The 19,087-nt window shown below is 42.9% G+C and overlaps 1 long non-coding RNA gene across 1 annotated transcript in view; it reads right to left on the reverse strand.

Annotated features, from left to right (window-relative positions):
* The window catches only part of LOC311527590, a 560,808-nt gene that overhangs the window by 198,506 nt on the left and 343,215 nt on the right, over nucleotides 1–19,087 (reverse strand). The gene's annotated exons all lie outside the window — the stretch shown is intronic.

Genomic DNA, 19,087 nt, shown 5'->3' on the forward strand with positions numbered 1-19,087 from the left:
AACTCAGACAGACAGAAAATAATTCTACGTCTGCTATTTAGAATCATGGAAAAAAGAAAAGGGAAAGGCCTTTTAGGTCAACCAGTCCATCCCTTGCCAATGCAGGCATGTTCCTTACAGCATCTTCACATCCATGAGTGCTTTGTCCAGTCTACTTTTGAATAGCTCTAGCAAGGGGGCTTCTATCTGCTCCCTGGAGAGATCATTCCATTTATTCACTATGAGCTCACGCTATGGATTTTTTTAAAGTATTTTTATTTTCATTGACAAACCAAGCAACAAAGATTGGTCTGCCAGGCCCAAACGTCTCCAAATTGCAGATTTTCCTGGACTGGGAAAAGCTTTCAAACAAGAAAGGGTCACCCTTCTCCCCCTTGCAATGAGCCATCATGAAGCCCTAACCAAAGAAGCATCTCATTCATTCCCTGAAGTGTAATCCCTTTAGATTTTAAAAAAACCTCTGAAAATACCCTTTGTTCCTAAGGACAAGAAATAATGGACTGTTTCCACTGTATAGGTAAGAAGCAGGTTTTGTCTTGTATTAATGTTCGCTTTTACTTGGAAATAGCTGTATATATGTACCTCTGAAATGGACATGTGTTACAATTCAACATGTATTGTGCCCCACATTGTTTCAGCTATCAAGGAATCACAGGTGTAGCTCCAGTCCTAGGTTTTGCTACTTGAACACTTTGGGTCAGGTTCGGATCCTGCTTGCAATGCTGATCAAAATCAGGAATAACTCCTGTGAGGTTATTGACCTAAGATGGAACCATATAGATCATTGTTGCAACCAAAGTCCTGTAGTGGCACCAAATCTTGTATAAGGGGGTCAAATAAGGTGTCTAAGACGAGGTTATGGTTTGCTGGTTATGATTGTGCTGTCTATGTGTGTGTATCATTTTTATAGTTAAAGTTATGAATATTGGCTCTATATTGTCTGTATTTCAAACTTGTGCTATGCTTCTGGGGAACACTCCAGAAATGTTGGTATCAGCTCTTCCTCGCCTGCTTGATGGCCCATTAAGGACCATCAGCTACACAACTGACCCACTGAGAGAAGGCAGACTCGCCTTATGACTCAGCAAGGTATGCAAGGACATGCCTATGGACAGAACTCTGAGGTTTTTCCAGGCCATGTGAGGGACAGCTTGTCTTTGGGACAAAGAAAGACAGACCACATGGCAAGAGAATATAAAAAGCTGCTGCAGCTCCTCCATCTTGTCTTCAATCCTGCTTCTTACCTCTGGAGGGACTTTGCTACACTGAAGCTTTGAACGAAGGACTGAAAGACCCATCCTAGCTGGGGATGTACTCCAGAGACTTGATTTGAACCTGCAGTTTATTCTATCACTGCTGCAAGCCTGAACCAAGAACTTTGCCATTACTGTATGTAATTGATTCCACTTAACCAATTCTAGCTCTCATCTATATTTCTTTCCTTTTATGAATAAACCTTTGGATTTTAGATTCTAAAGGACTGGCAATAGCGTGATTTGTAGGTAAGATCTGATTTGTATATTGACCTGGGTCTGGGGCTTGATCCTTTGGGATCGAGAGAACCTTTTTTCTTTTACTGGGGTATTGATTTTCATAACTCTGTATCCCCAAAATGAGTGGCACTGGTGGAGATACTGGGAAACTGGAGCGTCTAAGGGAATTGCTTTGTGACTTGTGGTTAGCCAGTGGGGTGAGACCAAAGTCCTCTCTGTCTGGTTGCTTTGGTTTGCCTTAGAGGTGGAAAATCCCCACCTTGGGGTGTAACTGCCCTGCTTTAAGCAATTTGCCCTGAATTGGCACTCTCAGTTGGGTCCCACCAGAACCAGCATCGTTACAATTCCACTGAAGTCAAAGGAGTGAGGCTGGTGCAAAACTAGCGGAGGTGAGATTGGAATCAGGCTCATTGTAGAACATAGCTTAGTGTCCCAACCTTCATCTTGAACTTGCGCTTCCGTCACAAACAGACCAAGTCAGGCCTGACTCTTTCCCAGGGAAATTGTTAACATGGAGCGGCAGTGGGAGATTGCTGCTTTATTGGCTTCTGTTTGTGTACACACAGGGTGCTGTGCTGAGCACCGAGCTCTTTGTACTAACTGGAGTGCTAATATGATGTATTAAATGTCATACTAACATCGCTCGGTATGCATATCTCTCCCATTGTACTGCCTGTTTATGCTTATTCAGCCCTTTGAATAATTTAACACATTTCAGATTCCAAATTACCCACAACAATTTGACGGGGCTGCTGGCAGTTTACTTGAAATACTCAGTGTTAGGTCAAAGTAGGGCCCAAACATCTGTGAAATAGAAGGACACTTCGTACTTAGCAAAGCATAATTAGACTTATTTTTGTACACCATTAAAAAAAGGGTGAGTACGTCTAGACTAATACCAGTCATAGTAGATGGGATTAGGTACTATACGTGCCACTTTCTGGAGGCACCCCTGAAACCATGCATAATTCGGGCCAAAGAATCAGAGGCATTGATTATAAGGGGATAATCATTATGGATGGAAATGAGGCAGAAGGTCAACAGTTTGTCAGACATCAGCATGTCAATACCGTAGGCCTGCAACTGTGAGGATATCTGCTCTGATCCTATTGTAGCTTCCGACCAAGGTATGTAATGAAAGGAGCTTCGCTGACAATAACATAACATAACAGCAGGAGAGTATGTTTGTGTGTGGGGGGGCGGAGGGTGAGAAAACCTGGATTTGTGCTGGAAATGGCCCAACTTGATGATCACTTTAGATAAGCTATTACCAGCAGGAGAGTGGGGTGGGAGGAGGTATTGTTTCATGGTCTCTGTGTATATAATGTCTTCTGCAGTTTCCACAGTATGCATCCGATGAAGTGAGCTGTAGCTCACAAAAGCTCATGCTCAAATAAATTGGTTAGTCTCTAAGGTGCCACAAGTACTCCTTTTCTTTTAACATAACATTGTCACCAGTGAAGCCAGGTCGTTCCCCTTTTGGATTCTGATCCAGTGTGGAAAATTTTACCCAAGAGGAGATTTTTCGAAAGTTATGAGCGTGTAAAAATCTGATATTATAATGTAAATTGCAATCCAGGCCTTTCATTGCCATTATCTGTTAATCTCTGGCCACTGTGGTACATAAGCACCTGTATGGAGAGCACTTACCGTATAGGTGTGAAAGGGGGCTGGGAGTGCGGAGGCATGGCGTACGTAGTAGCAAATGTAAGAGAGCTGCATCCCTCTTTCCTCCCAACCATTAATATAGTTGGCAGTCTGGAAAATGCTGCTGTTATAGGGTTAAATTAGCAATGCGGCATTGAGCTGGGAGGCAGAGAAGCAAGCTGTCTGGGGAGAGTCATGTGCCTGTGTAATATGTGACCCCTGTTTTGCAGCTAGGACTGTGTCATATCTGCTTTCATTGTACTCCACATGTAGAATGAAAATGCCTTTCATGACCATTAGAATCCTGTGAGAGAGGGAGTCTGGCTCCTGGGCTGAGGTGGGTTACTGACCCCACAAAACAAGCAGGGAGCCCAACACAACAACAACACAACTAGTGTGGCATGGTGCTCTTTGAACAGATCCTGGCTTCAGCTGGCAGTAGATTAGAAATCCCATCTGATTATTTTCCTGCCCTCTGTTAACCTCCCTGCCAGCAACACAAACACTGGGGTTTCTCACTCGGGCTGCTGCTGCTGTTTGAAGCCCTGGGGGACAATGAACTCAGAAATACCCACAGGAGTGAGGGGAGAGGAGGTGCTCTTTCCAAAGGACTTCCAACTCGATTACTGAATTCCCCTGCCCTTTTCTGTCCCCACTCCTCCACCCTCATAGAAACCCCAGGAGGTGGAGGGCAGGGTGTTGAACAAGAAGTGAGCGTTTTCCATTAAGACTTAAAATCTCAACGCTGATGAGGCATCACCTAGCGCAGAATCGCCCACTGTTCTGTAGACTCCAGCTCACCAAAGTCCTGCGAATTTGATGATGCAAGGTGCAGTCAGCGAAGATATTTGTTAAGTGACAGCTGGGCTCTGATTGAATGAACCCTCTCGGTCTGAAGCCCCACCCTGCTCTGGAGGATATGCTGAAAATCTTTCTCGGGGATTGGAACGGCCTTCCACCAAACCGAGATTCTTTAATGAAATGTTTGCTTATCATCCATTTAACCTGCTTTGAAACAGCCTGAGCCTGCATGGTAACCTTGGGTCAAAACTATTTTGGATAGCCGAAACTCTTGATAAACACATGCTTTGGAAGGTTAGAAAGCCATCGGCGGGAGACATCAGATTCACTTCTTTTATTATTTGGGGGGGGGGGACCAGAAGTGTTAAGAGGAGCGAATTTTGTACAAAACATGAAAAGAGGAGGGGAGGGAGACCCCTTTCTGGTGCCAAACTACATTGCTTATGCGGCAAATCCTTTTTGTTGTAACTTAGCAATACTCTTGAAATAAGGAGCCCGTGGTACCCTGCAGTAGCAGCAGGCAAACCATCCTGCTGGCTGCTTGATATGCAATTTCAGCGTGTACATTCTCTCTCATAAGCTAGTCATTGAGTCCAGATGTGCCACCCTCACTCAGAGTGAGTGGTACCCTACTATATGTGTGTGTGTGAGTGTGTGTGTGGGGGAATTTGACCTAAGTAAGGGTGCGGGGGACTAGTGAGCCTGAAATGAAGAGGACAATATTAGCACAAGGTGCAAATCTTTACTGAGAGCAATCTGTGGCCTTGTCTAAACTGGGCTATAATTTGACTGGCTAAAATCAAGCTAAAAGTGTTAAACTATGCATGTGGGGTTTTCAGTTGAATTATTAAACTAACTGAATTAGAAATAATGCCCCTTTTCTCCTAGTCTATACTAGGTCTAAAGTGAAAATCCTGCCGCTCCCTCTATGGCCTGGGAGGCCCCCAGTCACAATGGAACTGGGGCAGTTCCAGTGAACTGGAGGGTGAAAGGCTTGGCAGTGTCCCATCCTAACTGAATGTCATGGAGATGAGCATTGTGGGGTTCCTTGTGTGCGTCCACAAAGCAAGGTTTTGGGGGTGGGACTGGCCAGGGGGAGCAGACACAGATAAGAGGATCTGCTGCTAGATGGAACCATCTGACTTGGCCCACTGAGGAATGGGGGAGCAGGAGCTGTCGGGGGCTGTGCAGCAGCATGGCTGTATGATCACAAAATAGCTCTATAGCCAGGGGAGAGAATTCCTTCCCCATTCACCAGCTCTGCAGAGCCTCTCTGTGCCTAACCTGACTTCTCAGGCATTGCATGGGGTACCCAATAAACCTTTACTTATTTATCTGCACAGCCCTCTTAAATCACCAGGCCTCAACACCTTTATTTTTGTAAAGCCACAAACATGTCCCTCCTCTCTCTGTTCAGACACATTTTTCTGAATAAAGGACATTCCTCTATTCTGTTGCTTTTCCTTTTGTTAGTAATACCAGCCATATTATCTTCAATACAACAAATATACTGTACCCACGTACAATTTCTGCCTCAATTATAATAATCCTATTATACAAGGTTTCCTACAAAAGTAGCCAGCAGCAGGTATAGTCAGAAAAGTGACTTCAAGAAATGATGGCCTGAGGTTCCCCACATGCTGTCTTCCAGCAGCTTCCACGGATAGCGGGCTCAGTTTCTAAGTCAAAAGATTATGATTTTTAACCCTAAGGATGGGGAATTTCAAACTCCCACTGCCAACTCTATACCTAGCTATGTTCTTTCTGACTCTTTACATTGTTGCCAATACTTAAAGCTGAACGAAAAACCAAAAAGTTGAATAGTTTATTCAACATGTAAAGGAAAAATATTTTTAAATTTGTCAGATCCATGCTTTGACTCATTTTATTTAACTGGCTCTAAAGATGCTGGCGTGAGAACTTAACTAACCACTTGTTAATGATGCATGATTCAGAAAACAGCCTAATTCTCCCCCCCCTACCTGTGTTTGCTCTGTAGGGTTGTGTGTGATAAACTCTCTTTCTTAGGGACTTCTTTGGCCCCCATTACCACTGGGTGGCAAGTCATGTACGAATTAGGTGTTGCAACTCCTACAATCCCTTTGTAAATCTAACCCCAATACCAGCTCTTCAGTAGGAATTAGGCTGAGATCTTCAAATGTATCTAGACTTCTTAGTCACTATGGCCCAGATCCTCAAAGGTATTTATGCTTCCAACTTCTATTGAAATCTATGGGAGTTAAGTGCCTGAATACCTCTGCGGAGCTGTGGCTCAGTTCCCCAGTTGTAAATTGGGGGCAAATATTTCCCTACTGCGCAGAGTTGTAGGGAGGGCAAATATATTAAAATTCATGTGGTGCTCAGCTACTGTGGTAATAGGAGCCAGATAAGTACCTTTGAGGAGCTGGGCCTAAGTTACTTGTCCAATATCACACATGAAGTCTGGGGCAGAGCAGGAAATTGAACTCCAGAGCACCCCAACCAGTGGACCTTCCTTCTAACTAAGCATGCATGACTTGATGATACACAGGGAGCAGTTCTTCAGAGAAAGAGGCCATATTTTTCCTCTAATCATAACTGCACCTTAATACTCTGATATCTCTCTAGACAGATTAGTGTGAGTCTATCCTGATCTTCTTGACTTCTTCTAAAGACTACTTTTTTTAATGAAAGATCAGAAGGCTTGTTCTCTCTGAAGTTCCTCAGTTCTACTCTATGTCTATAAACAATAGCTTTCCCACACAAAACAAAAGGGCAAACACATCTTGCCATCCATTTTGACTAGGTAGAGTCACGTAACATATAATCTCTATTATTTTTTCCTGCAATTTGTTAGTGACTGTTGCTAGGTAATGCCTCTTCCACTAAGCATCAGTGATCTAATGTGAGGGCTTTGAGGATGTTTCATTATATAATTAAGCCCTTGGTGGTGCTGACTTCTACATTATAAAAGTCTCAAATATCTGTTTCATGTTAGCAAAAAGTTATTACAGTATAATGCACGGGAACATAAAAAAGCACCATTGAGGGCTATGAAATATCTTTAGAGCTTCACTGGGCTGCTTCTCTTATTATTACTGCACATATTTATAAGGCTCCCATCACTGTGGTATCCAGCCAAACTGTACATAGTTTAGATCAGGAACACATGGTATCTTTTCCAAAAAACCGGCAACATAACTGCTTAGAACATGATCAGGCCACATCATTGCATCCAAATGTCTCTAATACTCCACTGAATCCATCATGCTCCACTGACTCAGGATGGCCCCTGTATTTTTACATCCTCTAGAACCTTAGCTGAATAGTGAATGGCAATAAATGCTGCTTGATAGGGACAATAGCAGGGGGAAAAAGCTGCTTAATTGGGATGCATTTGGGTAATCCCAAGGTGATAAATAGAGCTGGGCAAATAATCAATTATTTGGTTCAGTGGTCAAACTGAAAAAGCTGAAAAAAAAATGTTTGGGGTCAGTCTGAGATGAGTTCTTTTCTGTTTTTTCCTGCAGAAACAATAAATAAATTTGGGTTGAACAAAGCCTTTAAAAAAAATCCAGTGTTTTTAAACTTTAAATCTACCTAGATTTTGAAATAAATGTTTCTCAATGAAAAGTTTAAATTTTTCATTTCAAAAATGTCAAAATGAAAGAGGTTTTTTTGGATTTTTTCCCCCATTCTTTTTCCTGACCAATACGAGTCACTGAATATGACCCACGTTCACAAACTGTTCTGGTCCACCGGAAACTGAATTTTTCAGCGAACTCTTTGCCAAAACAATTTTTTCCAGCTCTAGTAACGTGTCATTCACCCAAGAGTTGCATGACTGCAAGATTCTAAGCTTTATATTTCTATAGGCCAGGTGTCTTCAGATTAAGATCAAGGGCTTGAATTTTTGAAGACTGCACCACTTATGTGCCTACTGTTGTGCCAAGCTTTGTCCGCCTGTAATTTCTTGTGGCTGGGAATGCTGGAGTGTAAATGTCTATTGGGCTCTGCTCACAAATTAGGAAAGGAGCAAGCTGTGAATTTCACACACTTCACATCCTGGATGCCCAGTGAATAAGGTAGGGCGGGGTGGCCAACCTGTTGCTCCGGAGCCGCATGCGGCTCTGCAGAAGTTAATATGCGGCTCCTTGTACAGGCACCGACTCCGGGGCTGGAGCGACAGGCGCCAACTTTCCAATGGGCCAGGGGGTGCTCACTGCTCAACCCCTGGCTCTGCCACAGGCCCTGCCCCCACTCCACTCCACCCCTTCCCGCCCCCTCCCCTGAGCCTGCTGTACCCTCACTCCTCCCCCATCCCAAACCTCCTGAATGCCATGAAACAGCTGATCGGTGGGAGGGTAGGAGGCGCTGATCGATGGGTGGGAGGCACTGGGAGTGGGGTGGGGGAGAGCTGATGGGGGGCTGCTGACTTATTACTGTGGCTCTTTGGCTATGTACATCAGTAAATTCTGGCTCCTTCTCAGGTTCAGGTTGGCCACCCCTGAGGTAGGGGATCTTTCAAACACAGAAGCTTTCACAGGCCACAATACTCTCAGTTTGTAAGAGATGACAAGTCAATCAAAGTGCTACTATTTACACAGACATTTAGTAATACAAAACCACAGCCAGACAATTTCCATGAACTGAAGGCCCCACATTGACTGATCGGTTTATTGACTGATTTGTTTAATGGGCTAAGGCTGGCTTGCTGGGTCTGTCTGTCGGGGGAGGGAGGGGGGTTGCAAGAGTGGAATGGGGTGCTGTGTTATTTTGAACTTGCCTGGTGCTCAGTTTATTACTCAACGTGATGTTCAATATTGTTTTTACTGCATTATTCAGCCAGCTCTAGGGAGGAACCACTGGCCCTGTTTGTGATCATGAAGGAGTGGAGGGGAAAGCAGGAAGCTCTCCATCTCTTGCATGGCTGCTCAGCTGCTGCTCACAACAGCCTTCCCCAAGCTCTGCGCGGTGCAGAGACTGCTTGTGTCTACTCCCTGTGAAAGAGGATGGGGGAGAGGTGGTGGGTCCTCGCATTCTCTCTCACTTTTTTCTCTTCTACAGTTAATTTAGCACTGGTGGAAGTTACCAGACTGACCGCTCTGGAGATGGAAGTTCCTCTGTAGACAGGTACATCACAGACGCCGACAGTGCAAGCTCCTTCTACACCATAATAATGTACTTTAGCCCAGTTAGATCTATTTCCCTGGCCCATGACCCATTCAGTCTTTGGCCTCTCTGCTGATAATAGCCTTTGATGGGGCCAACTGGTACCAGTTGTGGTAGTGGCTTTGCAAGGCACCGAGCTTCCTATAGTAAAGGACTCGGAGCACCCCCAGCTCATTTCAGATAAACCACTTAACCCCCGTTAGATGGTATCATTATCTCCCTGGGTCAGATTGGATCCAATTCCTTAGAAACTTCCATATCCCAGTGTCAGGCTGTGGGTTTTTTTCGTTTGTTTTAAATGTTAAGAATAGTAATACATTAATGATTATTAATAACCTAGTTGCATCTAAATAGTCCAAAGAGCTTTGTGTTTAACCAAACATTAATTAGCATTTTGATACCCATTTAAAATAGGTAGGTATTGCCCCAATTTTACAGTTCCATAAGATGAGATCCAGACACTTTGGGACTTGCTTAAAATCACTCTGTGATTGAAGCAAAGAATAGAACCCAGGAATCTTGTCCCTGGGATCCCCAATTCTAAGTGCAAGACAACACTCTCTCAAACAAATCTGCATCACATTCCCATTCACAATTATTCCAATATTAATTACCAAGGGCAAAACTTTCATTCAGCTCAGTCATACAAATAAATGTAAAGAAACCCTGCACTTTATAATCATCACAGTTTGCTTTTATCTGCATACAGGACAGAGTTGTAGAAATTGCATCTAATCACTAAAAACTAACGGTTACAATTCGTAAATTAGCCAATAAACTGGATTGTAATTTCTTTGTTAAAATTTAGAGAGATTAAAACTTTTTGGACTCGTATCCCTCTTCGGATGTGTCCATGAACCCGCTATCCTAGCCGTACCAGGTGCAGTGTGCATAAAAATCTCAAGCAAATATTGATAAATACTTCCAGAAATGGCCATATAGAATCCTAGTCACATCATGCATGCTTCATTAATTTAAATCCAACCCATTAGCTCTATTAGATGCTTGCTTACTGTACTACAGGAATTATTACTAGATATAAAACATTTTTCAGAGCAAAAGTATGCGTATAATGGCTGTAATTTACTGCACAACATACCTACAAGCCGATACATTAACCCTAATCTTTGTCACACTTGAACCAGCATTCCAACAGTATGTGGCATTTCATGAATGCAGCATTTATCTCTGAAGTTCATACAAAGTTGCAAACCCTAGCAAGGCTTATCAGCCTTTACAAACCGTCTCTGTCCACTGAAGTGTGACATGCTGAATATAATTCCACTTACTGTGCAGTCATTGGATGCAAAGTGGGTGCATCGAAGCAACATTTTAGATCATTTTAAATGAATCATGAAATCAAATGTCCAAATAGCCTTTAAATTCCAGGTATAACCTGCTATCTGAGCACTTAGAGTGTTTTGTAAGTCAAATAAACTCCTCCAATAGTCTCTAATGAAGTAATTATGCCTTTACATATAAAGGACCAGGGGTTGTAGACTGGGAGTTAGGACTCCTGGGTTTTATTCTTTCCTCTTCTATGAGCAACTGTAAGCAAGTCACTTCACCTTTGTGCCTCAGTTTCAGAGGTGTGTAGTGAGGGTGAAATGTGAAGGGTTTAAAGATCTTTGGCTCTAAAACACCACAGAAGTGCAAAGCATTGTTTATAATTACTCCAAGCTCACACAGAAAATTATTTTTGCATGCTGCTGGTAAGATGCATCGGGGCAGCGAAAGATGGCAAAAGTGGCTCTAAGCTGTCTTTTTATCCCCATACCCTTGTGCATATGCACTCTGCCCATGCAAACCCATGTGCACACACCCCTGCTCGTTCATCAGTCACAAGAGTGGCAAACTGATGTACGTGGAATACAACTGAGAAATGAGCTAATATCAATGTTGCCATCCCAAGCATTTAAGAAAACAAAACAATATAGAAGATTTTTTTAAAAAATGGGGTAATTGTTACTTCCCTCATCTCCTTTGGGCCTTTCGGCTACGTTCGGCCATGTTTTCAAGCTTTTCTCCTCAACCACAAGAGTTAGAAATGTACAATTTAAAACAAAACACATGCCAGCTGAGATGCTCTCATCGTCTCATGAGTCCAGCAGTTGGGGCTTTAAATAAAACACTTCAAGGCAGATCCTCAGGTGATGTAAATTGGCATAGCTCCATTGACTTTAGTTGAGCTACGATGACTTACACCAGCTAAGAGGATCTACCCCTAACATTGCAAGAGTTGGCAATATTATAATATGTATCACTTCTGTGTATCCTCTGCAAGGAAGACATTTGTGAGTGCCAAAGAATTTCAATGTACTCTGTCTTAAAGTGATATGCAGAGCATTTACATCGGCTAAGGCTACTACTTAGCTATACTTTGGCTTTTAAATGCTTTCTGACAATGCCACTGTCTATGTACAATGCATATCCTCTCTGGCAAACACTGCAGGGACATTGAAATGGTGTAGCAGCATGGCCCCTTTGTACCTCTTAAAATATCAGCCTTTGGGACCTTGCTGTATACTCTAGACCAATGTCTTTCTCAATAGTTTGGAGGAGTGTGTGCAGCTTCCTTAGATTTTATTTACTGAAAGGCAGTTTCACATTGGTCAAGATACCCTCTGCCAACAGTTGTTACAAATACTGAAACCCAAGATATCAGTATGGTCTGTTGGTTAGAGCAGAGGAACAAGGACAAACAGTCCATTAAGGTCTGTTACATGGAAAGCACACAATAAACTCTTGTTACACAACATATTAAAAGCTGGAGAGAAATTCTGGCCCATTGAAGCCTACAGCAAAATTCTTATAGACTTCAGTGAGGCCGGGATTTCAACTCAGTTTCTCAGCTGGTGTAAATAAGTGGATTTTCTTTTAATTCAGTGGAACTGTGTTGAGAATTTGGCCCTAAGATGAGCTTCTGGCCAGCACACCTGAGGCCTGGTCTATACTACAAAGTTATGATGGCATATAGCTATGTCGGCAAGGCATAAAAATCACACCTCATAGATGACATAGCTCTGCCGATAAAACCCACAGCTTAGATGCAACTATGGTGACAGAAGAGTGCTCCGGCTGGCTTAGCTAACATTGTGTGGGGGAGATGGTATTACTGTGCTGGCAGAAGAACTCCCCCTGTTGGCTTGCACTGCATCTACACTAGGGGGCTATGCTGGTTCTGTAGTGTAGATATGGTGTGAGCCATCTGCAGTTAGCTCACAGCGAAATTATCTTTTTAGGTTACATTTACACTACAAGTGCTACAATGGCAGGGCTGCAGCGTATATGCTTGCTACAGAGATGGAAGGGGTTTTCCACCCACTTGAGAGGCAGTAGTTAGGTCGACTCAAGAATTCTTCCGTCGACCAAGCAGTGTCTATGCCAGGGCTTAGGTCAGCTTAACTACATCTCTCAGGAGTATGAATTTTTCACCCCCCGGAGTGACGTAGCTAGGTCAACTGACGGCTTAGGTGTAAAATAGGCCGCAGTGAAGTGCCTCTTCCCTTCAACTGCATCTAAGGACAGTTGTGTTTGGGAGCTGAAATAAACCATATGGTATGGCGGCCGAGGCTTGGTCTACACTCTCAACTTATGTCTACACTACCAACTTGGTCTACACTACCAACTATGTTGCTCAGGGGTGTGGAAAATCCGCACCCCTGAGTGACACACTTATACCGACCTAACTCCCGGTGTAGACAGGATGGAAGGGCTTTTTCTGTCATCATAGCTACCACCTCTCAGGGAGGTGGAATACCTATGCTGATCGAAGATGCTCTCCCATTGGCCTAGGTAGCATCTTCCATCAGTGGCGCAACCCTACCAGTGCAGATGCAGCGCTTCATGTGTGCCCACGCCCCGAGTAAATTATTAAAATATCTTAAAGGGAATTTTACCTATAAAAAAATGTAAACCCACAAGTATATAGTGGACCTTTTTGGCAATGAAATTAGTGTGTGTATGCATATTAATTAGAGCTGGCCAACATATCTCGTTTGAAACTCTTTTAGATGAAAAATGGCCTTTTAAAAAAACAAAAACAAAAAGGAAAAAACCCTTGAAACTTTTTTGCAGAAAGCTACCAGTTTTGAGATTTAAAAAAAATATATTTTTGTGGCATCTGATGACTCTTGGCACTTCAGCTCTATCAAATCAGGGTGAGGAGCAAATTCCAGAGTCAAAGTCTCACCACTGAGAATGTCCTGACCCCAGATAAACAAACTAAGACACTGTCTGTCTAGCTTGTCTATGTCTGTTATCTCTCATTTGGAGAAAGAGGGAGATTGTCACCTTGAGTTCCCCAGCTGATCTTAATTGTTAGAACAAAGCACAGAAAGAAAGGTAGTCTGTACGATACCTAGGACCCATATCATGCCTCTACTTTATATAGCAATCTCTATATATTTATATGTACTTGTTGATTTGAGTCTGTATCCCTACCCTACCTGTACAAGATACTTTCTCTGTCCAGAGTTTTGTTGTTATTGGTATCAAGCAATCTTCAGATGAACTGCGAGATCTTGCAATGACTCGCTACCTTGAACATTATTTCCTAGTTCTGTACACAAGGCAGATTGAGCAGAATGAGATCTCTTGTTCTCAAGAGCATCACATTTATTTCACAAGGCATGATCCTCAAATGTCTCTCCATACTGAATTATGTCTCATATTTATTTTTTCCTCCACCATAGTATAACTCCCTGATTTCTCGTTTGTTTCGTAGACACGTCTACCTGTACTGTCCAGTTTCTTAAGACTGTCTTTTCACAGTGTCTTAGTTATAACTTTGGGACTTTATTCCTTGTGTGTTTCACTAGCATATATGTGTCTGATATAAAGAAGCATGATACAAACACTGCTGCAGTAATGAGTGAAAAATTGGGAGAAAATCAATAGATCTACAGCAGAAATATTTTAAATGAACTATTTCATTGTAAAGGAACTATTCATCTCTTTTGCAAGCCTAACCCACACTTGTGTGTCTAGCCTCTGGAGTGTTAAACACTGTCCCTTGAAAGAATGTTGCTTGCTGGGATAGGGTCACATAGAATTTTGGTAGCTATCTTCAGAAACACCCAGAGACTGATTCCACAGAGCAACCATCAAACACATTCTTATAAATCAGGGGTGGATGATGATGAAATGGGACCTAGGTTAATCTACATGTCTGTCTGACGTTTTTATACGTTGCCAGTCACAATGGTATCTCGGCTCCAGTGCATCCATCAAAAATCACCACCATCCCAGACCCTTTCCAACTCTCCTTCCCAATCCAGCATCCCAACCTTGCCTCTGTTTCTCTCATTGCAACCTCCAACCACTCACTTAGTGTTGAACAGACTCTTCCTAACCCCTTACCTCAGTTTCTCCATTTCCAAACTTCCCTTATCTCTCCCCAGTTGCCCTCTCCTCTTGAACTCCCAACCCTCCTCCTGGGAGGGCCATGGAGGTAGCAGTTCCTTCCTGACATGAGTAGTCTCCCTGGAATCCCTGCTTTCTGTTGCCATTCAAGAAATCCAAACCCACCACACATAACCTTTGCATGGGGATGGGATTTTAGAAAGCTGGACTGGAACCTAGAGCCATATTTCACAGTTAGGGCCTCTCTCTGTTATGGATCAAACAGAACTCCAGATGCAAACTTTGGACAGCTTTGAAATCCAGGCCCAAACTTGATTTGGAATATTACAGGTTGGTCCCACTTCTATTTACGCAGCGACCAGAAACATTAAATAGAGGGGGCTCCAGCTTGTAGCAGCTGAAGACAGAAGGCCTGATTCACAGTTGCTTCAAGGTCCATTTATAGCAGCTGTATAAGTATAAAGGGGCCTTAAAACAGCTAGTTCCAGCCCCTGGGGAATTCCCATGGAGTAGGGAAAGTCCCTAGCTGATGCAGACCCAACTATGCTGAGGCTTGTATCCATGTATGCAAGGGGTCTGATTTTAATTTGGCTGTGAATATGTTCAAATACAAGTTAGAATAGCAAGGAACAAGCTGCTCACTGGAGACCTGCTAGACAGAAACAAGGGGGCACAACAACATCAACAGACAGCATGTGTGCTAAGGGAGAAGAGCATAGCTTGATCTGTGACTGATTAGGCTTTTAAGACTTATTACTTAGAATATCTGAGATGGGTGCATTTTCCGACAGACACTAGTTAGATGGCTACAAGGGACGGACAGTCTCATTTTGCCTAATTTTGAAAGTAAGTCAGTGTCTTAGGTTTGAAAATAAGACTCAAGTACTAAGAATAAATGGTAGGTGAATGTTTACTGGGAAGCTGGAGGTGATGGGCAAAGCAGACCTGGGGGAAGACAGTCAGCTCCTTCATGGATCATAGAAACAAGAAGCCTGATTTCCACCCTCGGAAGCTGAGATAGAGTCAAACTTCTCAGTGATTATCCAACCTGAATCAAACCTGGCCCCGAAGCCTTTCAAGAATTCTGTTTCCCATGGTGTCCCAGAGCTGTAAGGACATTTATTTACAGTTTCAGGGTGGGGACAGTTCTGAATCTATTCAAACCAGTGAGTCTATTATTTGTGTATGCTCAGTGTGTACCCACTAGGGATCAAACATGCTATCCTTTGCATGGCTGTGCTAAAGGGAGGAGAGCGTGCAGGGGGAGCTCCTACTTCTTGCATGATTTGGCTGGTTGCATGGGGTGTACAAGGGGATGGGGGCACAGGGGACCAGCTAGATCTGCCTGCAGCACTAGTGACCCCAGAGCGGGTATGTTGAGGTGGGTGAGATACGTGGCCACGGTTTCCTTCCTCTGTGGACTTGGCTGCATCAGTCAAAGAGGGCACCAGAGAGTTCCTGAAATACCTTTATAAAATGTGTTTCAAGACCCAGTCCTCGCCATTCTCCTCCCTGACCTTCAGAAGCAATAGTGCTCATGCATCAGGAATAATAACTCCAGCCAATATTGCTCCGGCAGTGCATCTAAATCCAGGCTGTACCATGTAGAGGCCTAATTGAACCCTAGGGATGGGTCAGTCTCTGTCTCATACACACACACACATATGTCTCATCAAATTTAGTAACCCACCCCTGCTGTCATTGAAACCGACGTTCTTTAATGCAATGACAGAACCCTTTCCCTCCGTAAATTAAAGGCCTAGCTCTGTTCTCTCTGCCAGTAGATGTCCCTGTTATACACAACCGCAGTGATTGCATCAGACACTATATTGCAACTGTAACTTGTCTTGCTTGTGAAAATTGAGTTCATCTCTTGCCAGAGACAAGACATTGAACTTTACATCATTTCTGATGGGAATTGTTTGTATGGATTTTTTTTTTTCTATTTGAGTTTCTGGTGTAAACTTTAATCAAAAAGCACAGAAACAGACATCAAGAGCTTAAAGGGTAAGTTCACCCTTCTGCTTCAGAACCATTTTTTTTCTTTGTTGAATATATATAAAAAACACAGAACAGCCTTGTGATTGGAAAGCCAGAAAGAGGCCACTCAGCTGCCGTAGACTCTGGTCACCTTATAGGTAATGCAAGCCAGGCAACCGTCCTATTGTAACTTTTGCACTCCATGATTGGACTAATTTTTATTAACTGTAAGAAACTATCATTGATGGCAAAAGGGTTGCAAATTCAAACTAGCACCAAAGAGTTTGGGGTCAAATCCTGAGCTTGGGTAAATCGTTGTAATTCATGGAGTGTATGGAGTGATGACAATTTACACCAGCTGAGGTTCTGGCCTCTCAAACTGATCATGTGGCTTTTGAAATATAGCAGTTTGTGGTCTGGTTGTCCTGACCATGTGTGTGGTCTTCTACCATGTTTTACAATATAATATATATACTTACTGTACTGTAGCAATTACATGATAGTACTAAGATTAGATTACTGTTGGAAAGTTATCCTTATTATAAAGTATATCTCTGTTAATATATCTCTATACTGTTAGTCCTTGGTATAAGAGGGAATAATTGTTACCATGTAAGATTTTCTTTATGTGTTATTGATTTTTGACCCACTGACTGTCATGACTCTGTAGGTTTTCTCCAGCAAAGAACAACAAACAGCTGTGCCTTCAGCCCAAACTGTTGCTTCTCTCTGACAATCTGACGAGAGGCGTGTGTAGCTGGCAGGGCTTTCTCATCAGGATGTTCAGACATTAAGTCTGTGGCAGCAAACTTTGCCAGCCCAGTAACTCAGGTGCACACTCTTCATAAACATACAGTTTGGAGCAATCATTTGTGACATTCCCTAATATTTCTTTGCCTACTTTGATGCACTGTACAATAACAAAATGTTTTAAAATGGAGTGTACCACAGTTGTGAATGGGGAAAATGGTCAGATAGGTTATTAATTGGACAGATTTATTTATGGCATCAAGAACATTCTCTCTCTCTTTCTTTTCTTTTTCTTCCGCTTTGCTTTTTGTCTTTTAAAGCAACTTTCTTTTCAATTTATGTTCCATGTTGTCACATCAGGAGAAAAATAAATGATGAATGTTTGGTTATTTCAAATTTATTACACATTACATCAGCTGGTATTATGGCCGCACGATCTGTAATGCTCCATAAATTACAAAAAAAAAAAAAAGTCATGTAGTTAAGGTGAATGCTGTTTGCAGACTGTAGAGCAGGGGGAGGAAAGACTCACTGACACCCTCCCCCGCACAATACCCCCAATAATTTGGCATTGTTTTCATGATTGTAGTTAGAATGAGGATTCTGAATATTGACAACACAAAATTGATGAGGACAGAAGTTACTTGAAAATAAAGTAGAAAACAGGTCTTGCTCCACTCACCCTGTAATCCAACACTGCTCTGAGAGTCATTGTTCCTCAAGGCAAAACCTTTCATTTGAAATTGGAATTAAATCAATGTAGCACTTGGTTTAAGGTTCCAAAGGTTAAATCCTGAAGTCCTTATCCAGGCAAAATAAACCTAGAGGTCAGTTGGGTTTTTCCTGAGCAAGGACTGGAAAGGTTTGGCCCTTGGTCCAGGAAACCCAGGTGTCAGCTGCCTGTGACTCAGGGACTGCAGAACAGATATTTCTGCCCACCATTCCACTAGCTGTCTCCCTGATTCTGATGGAGAGCGACAATCAGACAAGAGTCGCGTTTCTGAGCCATCAAGGACTGCACCAGAAACGAAAAGATAAATCTTGAGGCAACTGGGATCTTAAACCTTATTGAACACGACAGTCTTCAGTTCAGAGCCACTGTGTCTAAAGGAAACCACCAACTGGAAGGGCTAAGCAGACTCACTCTGTGCCCCGCGGAGTGGAAGCCCACCCAAAATGCATCATGTGGAAGGCATGCATGCTAACCTCGGGGCAGGATGAATAGCAAAAGTTAGAGGTGACACAGATCCTGGGGGAGGAGAGGGGATGGGGAATAGCTGAAAAATCCTTCATCAGCCTGTGTACCTACTAAGACATGAGTTCAGATGCTGTTGATTCTCTTCTATATGGCATCTTATACCACATACATCACCATGCTATTTAGTGACTCCTTAAAAAGCATAAGCAGAGCTTTGAATGACAGCTCCTTGTGTGGGTTTAAGTGATATAGCCAACTTTTTCAGGAGAATCTCTCACCTTGGGTCTGGACAGGTTGTTAAATTGGTAATGAACAACTCAAAAGATTTCTCAAAGTCATGGCACCAAAACCATTGGGCAGAAGGGCAAGAATTGTGGAAGCTCTAAAATGTCTCCTGCTGCTGCTGAGAATATATCAGTCAGCAATAACTGATGGAAGAACGAGGTGACTAGCACCTTCTATCTCTGACTCTCTGAGAAATTGGTCTTAACTAAGCCCTGGAAAAGTGGTTGCTGCTTGTGTGAGCGAGAGCACTTAGCATTCCAATATCACCACAGAAATGCTCACTCTGAGTAACATTTGTTTCACTGACAATAGTTTCATTTATCTAACTGCCATTGCAGAGAACACAGGATGGGAGAGGCTACAAGGCAAGGAACAGAAAGTCAGCATCATGATCACTTTGCTGAAGAATAAGAGAGAA

This window comes from Lepidochelys olivacea (genome assembly GCF_965140295.1).
Source record: "Lepidochelys olivacea isolate rLepOli2 genome assembly, chromosome: 10".
Taxonomy (NCBI): Eukaryota; Metazoa; Chordata; order Testudines; family Cheloniidae; genus Lepidochelys; species Lepidochelys olivacea.